This window comes from Pinus tabuliformis, chromosome 6, assembly GCF_031772625.1.
Source record: "Pinus tabuliformis cultivar Carrire ecotype Pingquan chromosome 6, CPIR1, whole genome shotgun sequence".
Taxonomy (NCBI): Eukaryota; Viridiplantae; Streptophyta; class Pinopsida; order Pinales; family Pinaceae; genus Pinus; species Pinus tabuliformis.
Genome location: NC_142292.1, coordinates 570,270,226 through 570,287,576, shown reverse-complemented (window position 1 = coordinate 570,287,576; position 17,351 = coordinate 570,270,226). Strand labels below are relative to the sequence as shown.

Below are 17,351 nucleotides of genomic sequence, written 5' to 3'. Positions count from 1 at the left end.
TTGCTCAATAATATGTAAGGCCTAACATAAGATGGAAATCATAGATTTCAAGGTGTCACTAGTGCATAAACTACTATTAGCAACACCTTAATCAACACGTGTCTTTGTACTGAAAGGATTGCAATGCACAAGCATTATATTTATTGAATTAACCTTACATTTATGGCCACTTAATCATTCAAAATTAATTTGAACAATTTTGGCAAAGAAGAGTAGTGCATGAACTTACCTTTGCAATGCAAGGATATAAGTGCACAAACATTAATTTATTGTATCAATATTAATTCATAAAGACTTGATTGTTCATAATTATTTTGATATTTTTAATCATCCACAAGATTCAAATTAGTCTTATTACTTCCCAATTGAGTATGGAAGAGATGTTGTAATGTCTTCTCATTTCCTGTCTTGTCCTATCATGTTATTTAAATATTAGTGGGTTTCTAACTCAAGGTTTTGAAAACCCCTAGTTTTTCCCATTATTTTCTTAACCCATGATTTTTCTCATAATATTATTCTCTAATATAATAAATTTAAAAACTACAATTTTTTTATTTAAATACTTAAATGATAATTAAATATTTAAAACGTCTAAAATCTCGATTAAATTTTGAGTATGCCGAGGTCATAACCTAATTGCATGTTGTTATAAAACAAATCTCTTCTCTATCCACTTGTTGTAACTAAACAAAGTAGAAATCTATGAGAGTTGGAATTTGAAATCCAAATTCCTCCGTCAAATTTGAAGGTCATATGAAATTTGTTTAAACATTTTCTTTAATTTTATGATGAGTAAGCTTCATTGGTCACTGTGTTCGATTAGTAAATGGCGACTCGAATAATAATTTGCTTTCAAATTCAACACTCTCAAATTTCAATGATATTATTTTATGATATTCGTCAAAAAAAATTGGTGGTTCAACTTGTTCCAGGTATTTGTTTTGGAGATGGTGTTTAATGTTTTTGGTTTAAATTTTGTTGAAAAAATACATTAATTATTTTTGTTTAGAGGTTTAATTTTGAAGAAATTTGTCTTTTAGGATTTACCTAAGATTACATTTTGAAACATGTCTCGTAAATTTTTAACCTTTATTACTAAAATATAATATAGTAACTTTATAATTAATATAGTCTTTTATTGACCCATTTTTTCATATCATTATCATCATCCTTTATCCCTTACACCTTCATTTTCTCTTGTTAAATTCCATACTTATTCATATTTCCAAAAGTTTCATATGGAAAGTTTTACCTCAAGTAATAGTCCTACAATCTGCACACTTTTTTCTCTGCATGTATCCCATGTTGCACTAGACATATGCTTAGCCATTTCACAAGTGTGTTGAACACTCTACCCATCCAACTCTTGACACAATTGACTTTCCATGCATCCCATTAATTAAGACAACACTTTCCTATGTGTTGGATTTTGATTATACTAAGAGGGGGTTGAATCAATATACTGTCCAATTTTAATAAATAAAATAATTTGGACCTTTCAAAATTTATTCAAACAAGAAATGTATGAGAATCCCATATGTATGTAGAAACCCTTGAAGGGAGAAAAACACAAATCTATTGTGTAATAATATTTTTGTAGGCACCAATCTACTATTACATCAATTTATTGGCACCAACTACAAGGACATACCAATCCCTTGATTCTATTGACTCCAACCTTAAGGAGACACTTACCTCCTAATTTTACAAACACTAACCTAAAGGAGAAACATATCCCTTGATTCAAAATGATTTTGAGTTTTGTTCTATCATATTCCTCTAAACTTTGCACTCTACTCTATATAATCTAGTTTTTCACATAGCTCTAGCTTTGGTTATCCCAACACTCCACACTTCTCTCTGCACTTGTACTTTATAATTCAGCTAACTATTTTATCCACTATTGGACTAATCTAGTACTAAAAGTAATCATTTCTCCTCTAAATCATTCAACACTTTGTTTTGATTTGTCTCACACTTTTCTTGATCTTCTATAATTCTGTTAGTACCATTTGTTTTAGTTATTCTCTCTGGGTACTCACCCTCTTCACATATTGCTCGATATGGGGTTTAAGATATTTTTCTCCCCAATGGGATTCTAGTTTGAGATATTCTCATCAATGTGGTTCTAGGTTGATATGTGCTCCCTAATGATGAAAATCTTTGATGTTTCCCAGGCAGTAGCATTGGGCTCCCCGTTGGCAGCCATGTTAGGTTGAGTCTAAGCTTCCTGATGTAGATTCAGGTTGACATGTTCTCCCTGATACTATTTTGGATTGAGATGTGCTCTCCAATGTGATAGAGGGTGGTATCTTAGGTTCCCCTCCAATATAAACATGAATAATGTTATGATGATGTGGGGTGAATTTAATATGGAAATAATCAAATGTAATTATCAAAGAAAAGAATAATATAGCCCAAAGAAAAAAATAGTATTCTAGAACAATTGCAAGAATTCATGTACAAATGTAGGAATTCATGATTACAAGAATTCAAGTACAATTGCAAGAAGTTGTGATTACAGGAATTTGGGTAAAATTGTAGGAATTCACGATTACAGGAATTTAGATATAATTACAAGAATTTGGGATTACAAGAATTCAAGTGTGACTGTAGGAATTCATGATTATAGGAATAGTACGATTGCATGAATCTACTAGTGGAAGAGTTTGACTGGGTTTTCCCGTATATAGGGGTTTTATCCCTCGCCAAGTGTCTATATCTAGTGTCATTGATCTTCATGTTTTATTTTATTATTCCTTGATGAAAATAAGATAAAAGAACATAAATAAAGTTAATAAGACTACAATAATATCACAAGTAATTATCAACACAAGAAAATCTTTTTGCCTTTCTAATTTTATAACAAGGGGTTCTGCTTGGGAGTTAAATAGAGTCAACAGATGAACCAAGAACCAAACATTTTGCCATATCTCCTCACAAATGAGGGATAGCATAACCATTACACATAGGGATTGAGGTTCCACCCAATTACAGAGACTCTGGAATCCAAAACCAATCAAATAGACAACAATGGTGCTTCAAAAAACTTTAACAAATTTTCTAGGAGTATTTCGTCCACCCTAGTCCTCAAGAATTTTCTAGAGAAAACCATCTCCACACTTCGGATCATGGGAACTCAAGAGGAAAATCCTCCTCACTTGAATTTTTTTCTCTTCCAAACTCCTGCCAACTAGAAAATCTACTCTATCTTTGAATGAGAAAATTCCCCAAAAGTCGACATTTTCTTTCTTTTCCCATTAGTTGTCTTCATAGCCTCCAAGCTTCACAAATTTCTGTCCTTCCTACCTTGTAATGTTTTCCAAGGTAGCATGGTCCTGTGTACTTCTCTTGCAACCCAATTTAATTCATGACCAAGTCATTTAAGGCACATCAACCAACCTTTAATAACTGTCAAAAATAGTTCAGATTTCTTGCAACAAGTAGACCTTGAACATCCCAAGTAAGTAATCCCCTGAGCTTTGGAATTTGTGTCCCGTGATTCAACCCATTTAATTTTTAAAATTCAATTATATGATATGATTACATGGCCAAAATCAAGCTAATATTTGGTTGGGCTATTACATCTTCTTTTAAATCCAATGTATCTAAGACAACAAGATCAATGAATAACATTGGTGCCAACTGATAAGAAAAAGAGTGAAAAAGTGCTTAAAAAACACTGGGTCCTCCAAAATGACAACCAAGTTGAAAATCATTATCAAGTTATTGAATGTTTTCTTATCCATCTATTATTTTTTCGAAGATTCCACATGCTTCCTGAGAAATGGACAAATACTTTCTTGTTGAGGATTAATAATATTTTTTAACTAACAATTTTTTTTTATTCATTTAAAATTATCATATATTTCTCTACAAATGCTTTCATATTCTAAGAACTATGGTGAAAGTGAGATTTCAAAGAAAGAATCAAGGGAAAAAATGAATGAAAATATGACACAACACAATTCTGGTATGGCATTTTCAAATCTAATATATACTCATTTACGAATAGTCATACAATATCTTATTATGCAATTTCAAAACAATGAATTTCAATATATCATTATGTGGGTAGTAAGCTTGCATAACATGCGTTTCTTTATTCTTGTGCATGTAAATGCAAATAATGTATTATTAGGTTGTTTATTAATATTTGGTAATTCAAGTTTTCTATAATTGTTTTCAGTAACTATGTAGTTGCGTGTATCTAAAATTGCAAGTAAAGTAATGAAGAGAAAATGAAAAACGAGTGACAAAAAAAAAATATCTCCTTTAGTCGACATGGTGATTTTATATATTATTTATACTCCCATAAAAATAGTTAGATTAGTTGATCCTGTCAAATTTTAATAGAATACTATATGACAATGTTTGAAATTAGAATTTCATTTTGATTTATGCTAATAATTTGCTATTATTATTTGCATAATATATTGGTCCTAAAGTAAAAACAATGTTACGACTACCATCTAAGAAAGAGAACTCTTTCAACAAAATTTTTAGTGTCAACACACTACTACATGTAGGGGGTTTTAAGACAATATTTGAGTCAATTGCCTTAACTTAAGACAAAAATAAACTTGTGCATCGTCTTTAAGTGGGTGTCTCAAAATTTAATGTGTCAAAATTATTGTCTTAAAAATTTGTCTCTATAAAGACAATATAGAACACATATTATTATTGTCTCTATAAAGCCAGGAATTATTGTCTCTCTAGAGACAATTTCATTTGTCTTTGTAGAGACACTTTCATTTTTGTCTCTTTAGAGACAATTACATTTTTGTCTTTTCAGAGACAATACTTGAGATTAAAAACATATTGTCTTTATAAAGACTATGTCCATAATTCAAACTATTTTGTCTCTCTAGAGACAATATAAAAAATATTTAAAAATAATAATAATATCATTTTAAATGTTCTTTTAAGGTGATTTCAAAATTCAAAGTTCCCAAATAGTGATTGTAATTACCTTAAATCTATGTTGTTTATGTATACCAACATAATAAAAAATAAATAAATCACTTATTTTTAAAGCTAACATCAAAGTCATTTTAAATCTAAATGAAAAAACAATTCTGGAAAGCAACATTGAAAATAATAAGGCAACACACTTATATTTTGATGAAAATACATTCATGTCATTTGAACATGTAGGATCCTCAGTTGGAACTTCATTTGAGTTGGTTCCATCTCTTATTTTCAGCCCGAGAATTGCTGCAATTGGTATCCAAATTGGTGGTGATCTAGTTCCTGAGGAAGCTTCATATCCAATGAATCTAATTCAGGTAATAAAATATTATGATCAACTTCATATCAAGTTGAAGTTGCAGAGAAGTCTCTATCACTATATTTTTCTGGATACTTAATCGTTTCTTGGAGGCACACCAAACCACCCATCCTTCTTCCTATTAAGAATAAAATAATAAATTCTTGTAAGGCAAGTTTTATACCAGTGCTCAACCATTTCCAAGAGAGCTACTTACTAAAATATAATAAAATAAATGCAGTGCATACCTGAAATAGAAATGTGTGCACTCTTATTATTTATTCATTATCACTTGCCTTGCCTTGCCCGTGTCCCCAGAGCACCTGTAAATGCAATAGTACAGTCATTTTACTTTCTTTATAATAAAAACCCCTACCATCTTTATAATAATTAATAGTTGAAATAAAATTAAAATTCTACAAACTTATTAAACTCTCAATATAAAAATGGCTCAAAAACAAAATCAATCTACTCTTTAATATAAACATAATTTTTAATGATGATACCATCTCTATTTTTTGTTGGTAGCACTGTTTTTTCCCATTCAAAGCCCAAAAATGTCATGAATACTAGTGAAAATACACGGTAAGTTTCAAACCCTAAATCAAGTTCTCATAGGCTATTGTCATTCGCACAGCCATGGCGAGTAGACTCATCGTCATTGGGATAACATTGCACAACCTCATAATATCATCTCCATTTGATAATGTTTTTTTCTGTGGTACTTGAAATGTTTCTTTATACTATTGGTAATGATCATTTACTCACTACAAATGGTATAAATATGTATGGTATTAACTTATTGATTTGGTTTAATTTTTAAGAACATCTTTTTTCTCTTATCAAGAAAAGGAAATTAAAAAAAATAAAAATAAGATAAAACATTAAAAAATATTTATATGTAATACTTTAACATTTTGGTAGTCAAATCATTGTATCAAAGTGGATCTCTTGTCCCATAAAAAAATGAACATTAAGCATCGAATTACACAATCATAATCTTCAAACCCAGTCAAAGCTAAATAAAAAGAGAGTACTCAATACCTAGAGATTTCTTATAGCGACCTACACATTGCTTTACTGTGAGAAAAAAATTAAAATGGCCCTTCTGGGGATCAGAATATGTATCTTTTAATAAGAAAAATCATACCTTCTGGAACAACATGTGGATACTCAGAAATTTCATGGTTTTCTTTTGGGAAAAGAGAAAAAAGATAAATAAAGAGCAATTATAGAGACAACAGAGAGAAAAACAACTCTCACAATGATTTGGAATCCCGCCAAAAGAACAGGAGAAAGTTTTGAACAGCCTCAATTGCTGGCTATTTGAGTAGGGTGAAAAATAATTTACACTCGGGTTGTTGCTATCCCTCACCGATATTTAAATTTCCAAAATACATGTTCAACATACCCATGTATTCGGGCTATGCTATATGTTCTAGTTAGATCCAAATACAAATCCTGTGGAAATAGATATCTGCCGTAACAGTTGCTTTGCCAATGTGGTATCTCCTGTGAGCTTGTGAGACGTACGAGTCTATTATTAACTTATATTAGTCATAGCCATAATAACCCAAAATAGAGCAATAACCCAAAATAGGAAGCGAATAAGAAGGGGTCAATTATGGACACCAAGAAGGGATCTGCTAAGAGAGAGCAGTCAACCAAGGTCATGAATGAGCAACGAACAACATGAAAAAAGGGCAGCCATGGCTACTATGTCAAGGCCACCACCAATGTACAATGTAAAACCTGAAGCAATGAAGAAATCTCTACATCCCATGCCTTGATAGCACGTTTAGAAAACATGGAGTGCTCACCCAGACCATACAAAAGCTTGAACTCAATACACAAAAAAAACAAGCTTGAACTGCATACACAACACAGACTAATACTAAGTAAATCAGAATTCATAAAAAGATTGAAACCACATATTCATCAACTATATTTATTATTAAAATACTGCAATACACATTGATTGTTGCAACCTCTTACTAGATTTATCCATTTATGAATGCATCCCTCTAAACTTCTTCCATATCCACATTCGTTCATCTTTTCTGATATATCTTGCCATAGAATATATTTCATGATATTTCCTCTCTAGGGAGGCCAAAAAACCAAGCACTCAGAGGTATGCAGAAGAAAGAAAAATTGATTGGAAGGGCAACCAAAATAAAGAAAATCTTGTTCAAATGAAGGAGCGATCTAAAAACTGGGAAAAGCTAGAAACAAAATATTTGGTAAAATTAAAGGATGAAATTCAATCCAGATTCAATAAGGCAAGCATGGAATTCTATGGCAAGAGATATCAGAAAAGATGAAGGAACGCGGATATGGAAGAAGTGTGAAGGGATGCATTCATAAATGGAGAAATCTTGTAAGAATCGATGTGAAAATGAGCTCTTTTTCAATTGACCGTTAAATAGTAATTAATTGAAAAGGAAAAAAAAATTGGGTAAAATCACATCATTAGAATTTAGTGTGTTTCTAATAATTCAGCGTGGTTTATTTTCAAGACAAAATGAAGAATAGGATCTTGTCAGTGTGATTTGTGTTGAATGAGTTTATGTAACATGTTGTTACAGTGTTTCGATTGCTTAGTTTGTACATGATTTGATAACGAAATTGTGGGTACTTTGAGGCAATTAACTATATTGATTATGCATTGTAATTGGTTTTGGTTCATGCTTCAAAATGAATCCCAATCGATATAAATAAGGGTGATTCTGTGTGTATGTGTTTGGACTTTGTACACAAGACAGAGTATGAGAGTAATAATATGGTAAAACGTTTTGTGCAAATGCTGGAAGAAGTCTACTTTGGATAAGTAGAGGGTGTGTATTGTTTGTGGGAGAAATAGAAAAACATCATCGATTTTCCTAAATATTAATATCCATCAATGAACAATGGTTCAACAAAGATGAACACAAGATTAGTGACTGCTTTTGTGTAAGGTTTTGGTGAGGAAGAAATCGATCCCATTTTGAAATTGATTTGGAAAAAATGAATATTCCATGTCTGTGTGTTGATATCGTTTAATCCTCTGTTCATAAACAGAGCTTGAGAAGTAAATTAATTTGCTAGAGAATGTGATCATCAATCGATTGAATGTATGAGTGATCGTTGTTTGTATTGGGCGATTAGAATGGTAGAAATTGATCTCTACAAAATAATTGCTTCGTTGTGGAGGTAACTCATGTGTCTGGAGGTTGTATGTGTGAAAAATCAATTTGATTGTTGAATTGGTTTGCACCTATGCATGGTGGAGTAACGCTATAGGAAGAAAGCACAGTTATACAATTCAATCGTGGAATGGGGAGTATGGAATGGAATAATCGATTTTATAAATTGATTTGTGGAGTTGGAACATAGGGCAACAAGAACAAGGGATTAAAGGTCAATTTTCTGAAGTACATGGTGAAGAAATCTTTTCAGATTTCGTTGAAATGAAGTTAATTAACCATAGGGTCAATCTAGTAGCAAGTCACTACTTGGGGAAGGAGACCTCAGCTAGTTAACAAAGAGCAGTGATCTCTGGTTTTCAGAGGTTGATTATTATTCGAAGAAGGGTGATTTAAATCTCTGTGTGATGAAAAAATACATTGAATGAGCCATGTCATTCCAAATTTCTAGAAGTGGAGATGTTGCAAAGTGACTTTGAGAATCAAATTTAGTGGATAATTGTTTATATAATTGCTACGGTAAGTGTTTATGACTATAAGCTTGAGATTAAGATCATGGAGTTGTGAGACATTGTCATAAACAGAAGTATATGTTCGATTGAAATGGAATAGAAAAGAGTTCGTATGAGAACAATTCAGATTCATGATCAAAAGAGCACAAAGCAAAGTGTTGACAAAGTCGATGCAAAATCATTTGGCAGCATAGGAAAAGAAGGTTTGGAATGGGCACTACGTAATCTATGTGCGGCATGACAACATTAAATAATTTAAAGATTAAAGGAAGAAGATGTGAGCAGAGTATTGATGGCATAAGGTGCCACTTAGATGAAGACAAAATTGATTGTGAGAGCAAGCACCTAAAGGGTGCATCATTTGGTATCAGAGCAGAGGGGGATTCTATGTGTAAGGGAAGAAAGGATCAAATTTTAAATCTGACAAGCAGCAGTGCATAGAGATAAAGTGTGATAAAATATCTAAAGGTAATATGGTAAATTTTATTTATTTTAATTATGGGTTGAGGATTGTGTTTGCAGATTTCAGATTGCAAACGGAAGGAGGAATATCTCAGCAAAAGAATAACAAGAAGAGTTGTAAGAGAAGAACCAGTTGCATTCTGAAGACGAAGTGAATGAAAGACTCTGAAGGAACGTGGGAGTGAACCTGAAGAATTTCGCTGAAGGTAGGACAAAGAGGACAAGTGTGTTCTCAGAAGGAAGTGAAATGTAGAAGCCAAGGAGCAAAGGATTTTCTCAATAGAGGTTCCAGAGATAGAGAACCATTGTTACCAAAAGACCAAGCTCAAAGAGAGAAGGCTTGGTGAGGTACTTGTAGTGGGTATGGAGACTTGCTGAGAAAGAGAGGCTTAGTGAAGTTCACAAGTGAACAGATGAAGTTCACAAAGGAGGGGAAGTCAATGATTATTGAAGGTCATTACAGAGGTTCAGAGGAAAGCCAAAGCAAGAGAAAATATGCCAAGGAAAAGGACATAGAGATGATGAGTCAAGAAGAGTTTGACAGAGAGAGTTGAGATAAATTTCCATCTTGGGTTATTGATGGAAATGTTACAGATGAATAAGGAAGACCAGAGGTATGGTTGGACTATGAAAAGGAAATTCAAATGGTATAGATTGCAAGTCAAGTGGGAGCATAGATTGAATTCTCAATTAAAGGAAGAGCTACTCAAAATAAGTATGTGGAGAAAGTTTTGGTATGTAAACTAGAACATGGCCCATTGATTTCTGAAAGTACTGAAGAGACAGAGGAAAATCTTACAAAGGATTTGAATCATATGAAGGATTCGAAGCAGCAAGAAGAAGTGGAGAAGGATATCAAGCAACCAAGTGAAGTGCTTGAGGAGGCTGAGAAGAAGAGCATTGAAGACATTCTGAGTCATGTAGAGGACTTGGAACAACAGGAGGATTTGATGATTGAATCATCAAATAAGACCATCAAGTCTTGTGGTTTTAAAACTGACAAGTTATGTGTGATTGCAATTATTGCAGAAGACAACCCATCTTATGGAACAGTCTTGAGTGAGGATGAAAGTTGCCAAGTAAAGTATAATGATGATTGTCTTTTAGATGAAGAACAAGTTGAGTTGTTACAGTAGAAGGAGTTCATAAATTCCTTGATTAGTGAAGGAAGTGTCTTCAATAGAGATGAGATAGTTATGTATTATGACGAGGAACCTGCTATTGGTAAGGACAAAGACAAAATGGCTTTCTTAAGTTGCAAAAGGAAGACTGTTGGATAGACATCTAACGTTGTCATAGAGATGGAGGATCAGAATTTTATTCTGATGAAAAATGAAGAAGTAGTGTCACTCATAATGGCTTCGTTATGGAGGAAACTCATGTGCCTAAAGGCTGTATGTGTGAAAAATCAATTTGATTTTTGAATTGGTTTGTACCTATGCATGGTGGAGTAACGCTGCAGGAAGAAAGCACAGTTATACAGTTCAATCATGGAATGGGGAGTATGGAATGGAATAATCAATTTGTAGAGTTGGCATGTAGGGCAACAAGAACAAGGGCTTAAAGGTTGATTTTTCGAAGTACTTGGTGAAGAAATATTTTGAGATTTCGTTGAAAGGAAGTTAATTGACCATAGGGTCAATTTAGTAGCAAAGCGCTACTTGGAGAAGAATACCTCAGCTAGTTAACAAAGAGAAGTGATCTCTGGTTTTCAGAGATTAATTATTATTCAAAGAAGGGTGATTCAAATATCTGAGTGAAGACAAAATACATTGAATGAGCCATGTCATTCAAAATTTCTGGAAGTTGAGATGTTGGAAAGTGACTTTCAGAATCAAAGTTAGTGGATAGTTGTTTATATAACTGCTAGGGTAAGTGTTTATGACTATAAGCTTGAGATTAAGATCATGGGGTTGTGAGACATTGTCATAAACAGAACTATATGTTGGATTGAAATGGAATAGAAAATTGGTCGTATGAGAACGGTTCAGATTCATGAATAAAAGAGCACAAAGAAAAGTGTTGACAAAGTCACTATAAAATCATTTGGCAGCATAGGAGAAGAAGGTTTGGAATGGGCACTATGTAATCTATGTGCGGCATGACAACATTAAATAATTTAAAGATTGTAGGAAGAAGATGTGAGCAAAGTATTGATGGCATAATGTTCCACTTAGATCAGGACAAAACTAATTGTGAGAGCAAGCACCTAAAGGGTGCATTATTTGGTATCAGATCAGAAGGCGATTATGTGTGTAAGGGAAGAAAATATCAGATTTTAAATCTGATAGACATCAGTGCATAGAGATAAAGTGTGACAGAAGATCTGAAGGTAATATGGTAAATTTTATTTATTTTAATTCTGGATTGAGGATTGTGTTTGTAGATTTCAGATTGCAAACTGAAGGAGGAATATCTCAGCAAAAGAATAACAAGAAGAGTTGTAAGAGAAGAACTAGTTGCGTTCTAAAGACGGAGTGAATGAAAGACTCTGAAGAAATGTGGCAGTGAACCTGAATAATTGCACTGAAGGTTGGATAGAGAGGACAAGAGTGTTGTCAAAAGGAAGTGAAATTGCAGAAGCCAAGGAGCAAAGGAGATTCTCAATAGAGGTTCTAGAGATTGAGAACTAATGCTACCAAAAGACTGAGCTCAAAGAAGAGAAGGCTTGGTGAGGTATTTGCAGCGGGTATGGAGACTTGCTGAGAAAGAGGGGCTTAGTGAAGTTCACAAGTGAACAAATGAAGTTCACAAAGGAGGGGAAGCCATTGATTATTAAAGGTCATTACATAGGTTCAGAGGAAAGCCACAGCAAGAGGAAATATGACAAGGAAAAGGACACAAAGATGATGAGTCAAGAAGAGTTTGACAGAGATAAAATTGAGATAAATTTCCATCTTGGATTATTTATGGAAATGTTATAGATGAATAAAGAATACCATAGGTATGGTTGGACTATGAAAAGGAAAGTCAAATGGCATAGGTTGCAAGTGAGGTGGGAGCATAGATTGAATGCTCAATTGAAGGAAGAGCTACTCAAAATAAGTGAGTATGTGGAGAGGTTTTGGTATGTAAACTAGAACATGGCCCATTGATTTCTAAAACTAATGGAGAAACAAAGGAAAATCCTACAGAGGATCTGAATCATATGAAGGATTTGAAGAAATAAGAAGAAGTGGAGAAGTATATCAAGCAACCAAGTGAAGTGCTTGAGGAGGATGAGACCATCAAGTCTTGTGGTTTTAAAACTGACAAGTTATGTGTGGTTGCAGGTATTACAAAAGACAACCCATCTTATGGAATTGTCTTGAGTGAGGATGAAAGTTACCAAGCAAAGTATGATGATGACTGTCTTTTAGATGAAGATCAAGTTGAGTTATTGCAGTAGAAGGAGTTCATACATTCCTTTCTTAGTGAAGGAAGTATCTTCAATGGAGATGAGACAGTTATGTCTTATGATGAGGAACCTGTTATTGGTGAGGACAAAGAGAAATTGGCTTTCTTAAGTGGCCAAAGGAAGACTATTGGACAAACATCTAAAGTTGTCATAGAGATGGAGGATCAGAATTTTATTTTGATGAAGAATGAAGAAGTAGTATCACCAAGAATTGGACTTGTGACAAAGAAGAAGGTAATGAGGATTGTGCCATGAGCTAAGTCTTTTGGAGAATATACTAGAAAACTAGAGAATGAATATTCTGATTGTACAATTGAAATTAGACAAAGGTGATGCAGACATGTCTCATGCTAAAGAGGAATCAATCTTAGAATTGAAGGAAGTTGAACTAATTACTAGGATTAGTCAAAGAGTTGAAGGACGATTATTGAATGTTGTCAAGGAAGACGAAGAAATATATGCTGGAATTGATTAACATCATAGTGATGTATCTGAGAGGAATCAAGTCGAAACTGAGTTACTGGAAGAATCTGAGTATGAGAAAGGGATTGCAGTAATTTATAGGAAGTGTCTCGAGTTTTGGCTGAGACAAAAGCAGATACTAACTCACCAACTTATGTTATGTTTACTAGTATGCAGAGAAGTGTGAGTGAATATGTTACTGCAGCCAAGGAATTGGAAGCAATTTACCTTTTGAAAGTAAATTTGAAGGTAAGAAACATCAATTAGATATTTCAAAGGGAGATATCTTCAAGGATATTCAGGAAGTATGGGTGGCAACAATATCTAGAGTAGCATTTGGAGAAATTTTAAGAGCAATACCAGAAATTGAAGCAAGGAAAGCTGAAGAAAACAATCAACAGTTTAGAGATGAATGGATAAAGTGCAACAAAGTACAGTGGCATAGTGAAGAAAATAAAAGTTGTTTGCAGCAACAAACTGAATTACAAGAAACCATAGATGAACTATGGAACCTAATGCAGATACCTAAGGAGAGCTACAACATAATGAAGAAGGTAATCCATTGTGAAGATGATTAGAAAGTGAAGAACAAAGAAGGTAGAGAAAATGGAGCATTACAACACAAAGTGTGGAAGCCTGAAAGGTTGCAGAAGAATAATGATGAAGACAATGCAACTTATGGACAACAACAAACTAGATTATGGGATCCTGGAGGGTTCAAGTGTTAAAGCATATGACCAGGAGGTCATAATTTTTTTTTCCCTGGGGAGTCTGATGCAGGGGCATCCTAGACTTCTAAGGAATTCAAAGGATGGTCATACCTAAGGTCTTGACAATCATTCCAAGGAAGAGTTTTAATCATGAAAATATTGTTATTATCATAGTTGATTTAGAAGATTCTAAATGTGATAGGTGTTAGTCCAGCATAATTTATTTAGTCTAATGTAATCAATGAGTCATAAGGAAAAACCTAGATTGATGGAATGACTCGGAGTAGGTTGAGGAGATTTAGGATTTGGTTACAAGAATGTAGGAGGTTGTTTATTGAGTCCTTATACAGGATAAGGATAACCTCTATTTTAGGAAATAGTTACAGATATTTAGGTGTTAGCATTCGATTGAGATTCAAAAGATTTAAATTGTGAGTCATTCAAGAAAGAGTTAGGGTTTCTATATTTAGAAAGTTAATTACTAGAAGTTAGGGAATTAGTTGAAGTGACCACAAATTGGTTTTGTGTATAAGTATCAAAGAAAATCAGGAGAAAGGGGGAGGGGGTTCAATAGGAGGCTAGCTAAGCTCTGAGTCAGGCCTAAAAATCATGGAGATAGGAAGTTTATTCTTGTTTGTACAGAAGCTTATTAATGGAAACAAAGGAGGTTAGTTTATGCCACAAATTGTGTAAGTGATTTGTGTTGAATGAGTTTATGTAACATGATGTTACAGTATTTCGATTGCTTAGTTTGTACATGATTTGATAATGAAATTGCAGGTACTTTGAGGCAATTAACTGTATTGATTATGCATTGTAATTGGTTTTGGTTCATGCTTGAAAATGAATCCCAATCGATATAAATAAGGGTGATTTTGTGTGTATGTGTTTGGACTCTGTACACAAGACAGAGTATGAGAGTAATCATATGGTAAAACATTTTGTGCGAATGTTGGAAGAAGTCTGCTCTGGATAAGTAGAGGTTGTGTATTTTTTGTGGGAGAAATAGAAAAACACCATCAATTTTCCTGAAGATTAATATCCATCAACGAACAATGGTTTAGAAAAGATGAACGAAAAATCAGTGAGGGTTTTTGTGTAAGGTTTTGGTGAGGAATAAATCAATCCCATTTTGAAATCGATTCAGAAAAAATGAATATTCCATGTTTGTGTGTTGATACCATTTAATCCTCTGTTCATAAATAAAGCATGAGAAGTAAATTAATTTGTTGGAGAATGTGATCATCAATTGATTGAGTGTATGAGTGATCGTTGTTTGTATTGGGTGATTAGAATGGTAGAAATTGATCTCTGCAAGATAATGGCTTCGTTGTGGAGGTAACTCATGTGTCTAGAGGTTGTATGTGTGAAAAATCAATTTGATTGTTGAATTGGTTTGTACCTATGCATGGTGGAGTAATGCTACAGGAAGAAATCACAGTTATACAGTTCAATCGTGGAATCGGGAGTATGGAATGGAATAATTGATTTGTAAATCAATTTATGGAGTTGGCACGTAGGGCTGCAAGTAGAAGGGCTTAAAGTTCGATTTGGCGAAGTACGTGGTCAAGAAATATTTTTAGATTTTGTTGAAAGGAAGTTAATCGGTGATAGGGTCAATCTAGTAGCAAATCGCTACTTAGAGAAGGAGACCTCAGCTAGTTGACAAAGAGAAACAATCTCTGGTTTTCAGAGGTCGATTATTATTCAAAGAAGGGTGATTTAAATCTCTGTGTGAAGACAAAATACATTGAATGATACATGTCATTACAAATTTCTGGAAGTGGAGACGTTGCAAAGTGACTTTGAGAATCAAATTTAGTGGATAATTGTTTATATAACTGCTAGGGTAAGGGTTTATGACTATAATCTTGAGATTAAGATCATGGAGTTGTGAGACATTGTCATAAACAAAAGTATATGTTCGATTGAAATGGAATAGCAAAGAGTTCCTATGAGAATAGTTCATATTCATGATCAAATGGAAACAAAGCAAAGTGTTGACAAATTCGCTACAAAATCATTTGGCAGCATAGGAAAAGAAGGTTTGGAATGGGCACTACATAATCTATGTGTGGGATGACAACATTAAATAATTTAAAGATTGTAGAAATAAGATGTGATCAAAGTATTAAGGGCATAAAGTGCCACTTAGATCAAGACAAAACTGACTGTGAGAGCTTGCACCTAAATGGTGCATCACATTATCATATAAATTATAAAAGTCAATAAAAAAATCTATAATGAACAGTTTTGCCTTAAATTACAATAATTTATCCTAATGCCAACACTGAAGAGTTTTCATAACATCACATTTCCATAGCACAAATAAGTGGAGTCGTGAATCCTCTATTTACCAAAAAACCATTTCTCAAATAGACATTGTTGCCAATAAGAGGGTGAGCTTTTGTTCTGTAGTTGATAGTTGACAATGGACTCAGAAAAGCACTACTTATTTGCACTATATTATGGTTCAGCGCCACTCATTTCATGACCAGATTTGCTTTCTATTTGTTGGATATCCTATCTTTCAATCACTTTCTTTGTTTCTCAGTGGTATTAGAATGGTTGTTGTGGGAAACTATGATAATACAAGGGTTGAGTTAAAATGGTTATGGGGACAAACAGAGCTTGAGTCTATTTGCATGAATATATTTGAGTATAGCCACTAGTTCTTTTCTATTAAGATAGATTGGAGGGACATAGATGCTCAGGAACAAGGTTGGAGACAAAAAATAAAAATGAAAGACGCATAATAATGTAACCAACTTTAGCGGTCTTATTTGGTTTTGTGTAAACAATATTGCAAACATTGTGTTGGCAAATATATCACTAAGGGTTTGGAAAGAAAATTATTGGCAACACCATAGAAAATATCGACAAACTTTTAAAAATATAGAAGATAAATATGATCATTGATATGAATATCATTATCATATAAATTATAAAAGACCAAAAAAAAAAAAAAAAATCAGTAATGAACAGTTTTGCCTTAAAAATCAATAACTTCTCTTAATTCTAACATTGAACAGTTTTCAGAACATCACTTTTCCATAACACAAATAAGTGGAGTGACCACAGACACAAATGACCTGAACTGAATTAAATCGGTTGAACATGACAGCTAATGCTGTCGATGCTCCAATTTTGTATAATGATAAAACCTTGTGTGCAGAACGATTACCGTTGATGAGTGTACAAAATTTTTTAAGTTAAGCAAATCTATAAGCCACGATGCATACACCTTGCAAATACTTAAACCCACTAGAATTTTGATAATGAGCTCTAATGTTTCTTCTCATATAGTTTTTAAGAAATGATAACTCATAGTAAATATAATCTGAAACATTTTTA

General features: G+C 33.3%; 1 long non-coding RNA gene across 1 annotated transcript in view; it reads right to left on the bottom strand.

Moving 5' to 3' along the window:
* Positions 1-5,032: 5,032 nt before the first annotated feature.
* The window catches only part of LOC149259795 (uncharacterized), a 61,122-nt gene continuing 48,803 nt past the window's right edge, over positions 5,033-17,351 (bottom strand). Inside the window, exons 3-4 of the long non-coding RNA XR_016247708.1 lie at positions 5,518-5,592; positions 5,033-5,408 (exon numbers count right to left, since the gene is read on the bottom strand). This is a non-coding gene — a long non-coding RNA (uncharacterized LOC149259795). The remainder of the gene's footprint in view (positions 5,409-5,517; positions 5,593-17,351) is intronic.